A 2,215-nucleotide genomic window follows, 5' to 3' on the forward strand; every position below is an offset into this window, starting at 1 on the left:
GAATTCCTCTGTCCCACCCCCTATAATTCTGTTCTAAAACTACCCTTTGTTATATCTCATAATTACTTTTTTTTATTGAATAATAGTTAAGAAGAAAAGTAAATAATTGATCTTCTTCAGGATCTGTTCATATCTTGAAGAAGTATAAGTCTGAGTTCAGTAACACTAAAATCATAAACGAATTAAGTTCGATTTAGCAAGTAATAAGTACATAGAAAGTGTGAAATGAAGTAGTTATTCGAGTATTTTTCTTATTTGTAATCCCATTGAGGAGGTGAGAATGTTTTTGAATGGACTAGAAAGGGAGATCAATATATGTAGGAGACGAAGGGGCGCCAAAACAACTAGACGCCAAGTTCAGCTTTCAAATGGGATCAATAGCCTCGTAACCTGCATACGAGTCTAGCGCAATCGTAAAAATTCCAAAGATGATGGGAGTGAAAATATTGCTCAGCAGGTTTGATTTCTTTCCGCATAACAATGAAACACATGATTAAATAAATAAAATAATGATAAATTAATTAAACAAAATCTCCGAAATGGTCCTGTGTAATTAGGGGAAGGCCACATTTAGACTGGAAAGTCACACTCAATGAAAGAGTTAACCAGGCAGAATGTGATTAAGAAAGTATCATGAGTATGAAGTTCTATGTTATTTATCTTTATTACTAGAAAGATAAATAACACTACCGGTGTCGCTGCAGTCGCGAAGCAGCAAAAGTTGGTGCTCTGGCTACCTTGGCTACAAAAGGTCCAGTTACCCATAATCCATCTTGAGAAGTAACTTCAAAAAGGTCTGATCTTATTATCGGGCATGTGTGTTCCCTAGATATTATTTTGTTTTTAGTCTCTCCCTCCTTACCGAACGCATTCTTACGTCCCTCAAAACATGCTCTAATCTTGTAAACGTTCCTCTTCCAACAACTCGTTATTGCATTTAGTTGAGAAAAAGGACATTGAGATAAGTTATATGCCTGGGAGACGTAAATTCCTCGTAACGCAAAATATATGTGCTTGATGGATAAATGGTTCTCATAACACAAAATAAAAACATTTTCCTGGGCAAAGGTTAAAAAAAAAAAAATGTAATGGACTAGTAGATATTACTGTGCCGTGATAAACGGGCGAACTAAAATGTTTTTAAGTTACAGTAATAAATATGAATTAATGGAATGTGAAAATTCACAGTGACCAATCCCTTCTCAATACCCTATTCATCAATACCTGCAATTAATTCGACTACAATTCATTAATTAAAATATTTCACGAGGTTTGTTGTAACATGTCAAGAATTGGAGGTACAAATAATATTTTAAACAAATATTTATTCTCGTGTAAATCTAGCTCATGGCCAGGCGGTTTATTGGTTGAGGGTTCTTTCTTTGCCAACCAGAGGAAGGGACGACAGGTAGCAAGGTAACAGGTACTTTTCAACAAAGGACCCGAACAGGTAGACCTGTCCTTTCCACGACTTCTAGCCTCCTGCTACTCTGGCCATGGGAAAAGCATAGAACCTTTATCCTAATTATTTTAGAATGCTAATGTTAAAAACAGTTTTATAAAAGTATGATATTATAATTAAATGTAAAAAAAAACAACTTAAATTTGCAGGTTACTGGTGAAAACAAGGAAATTTTTTCTAAATTTTAATTAATCATAAGGCGCTATAAAAAATATTACATGGAAATTCCGATCTCGAATTTTCATGTTTAGCTAATCATGAGAATGTATTTTAGTTATGCTTATTTATTTGAAAGAAACCGTTCCACAGAAATGTTTATTTTCTGTCTAAACTTAATAAAAACTTAAGACTTGTATGGAATATTAGATTAATATTGTAGACATAATACAAATAAGCACAATCACCTTACATCAAGGGTGGCTAACCTAAAAGATCTTGCGGGGCACTTTGGAAAAGCATCATAACGCGGGCTGCATTTTAATTTATATATCACCATATTAGATTTAGATTCGCTATAGCCATTTTTGTAGTGAAAAATTGAAACATAATGCATTATTATTATTCAAATAATGAGGTCTTACTTTAAACTCTTAATAAAACAGGCAATATCTGCCATATATTCGCTAGAATATTATTTTAAAATCAAAGTTAATTTTTGTCATAATTTCAACAGTTAATTTTTGGATATATGGATGCACACGTAATATATATATATGTATATATATATATATATATATATATATATAATTTTTT

The sequence above is a fragment of the Halyomorpha halys genome, unplaced genomic scaffold (assembly GCF_000696795.3).
Source record: "Halyomorpha halys isolate HHAL.00 unplaced genomic scaffold, Hhal_1.1 Scaffold409.1, whole genome shotgun sequence".
NCBI lineage: Eukaryota > Metazoa > Arthropoda > Insecta > Hemiptera > Pentatomidae > Halyomorpha > Halyomorpha halys.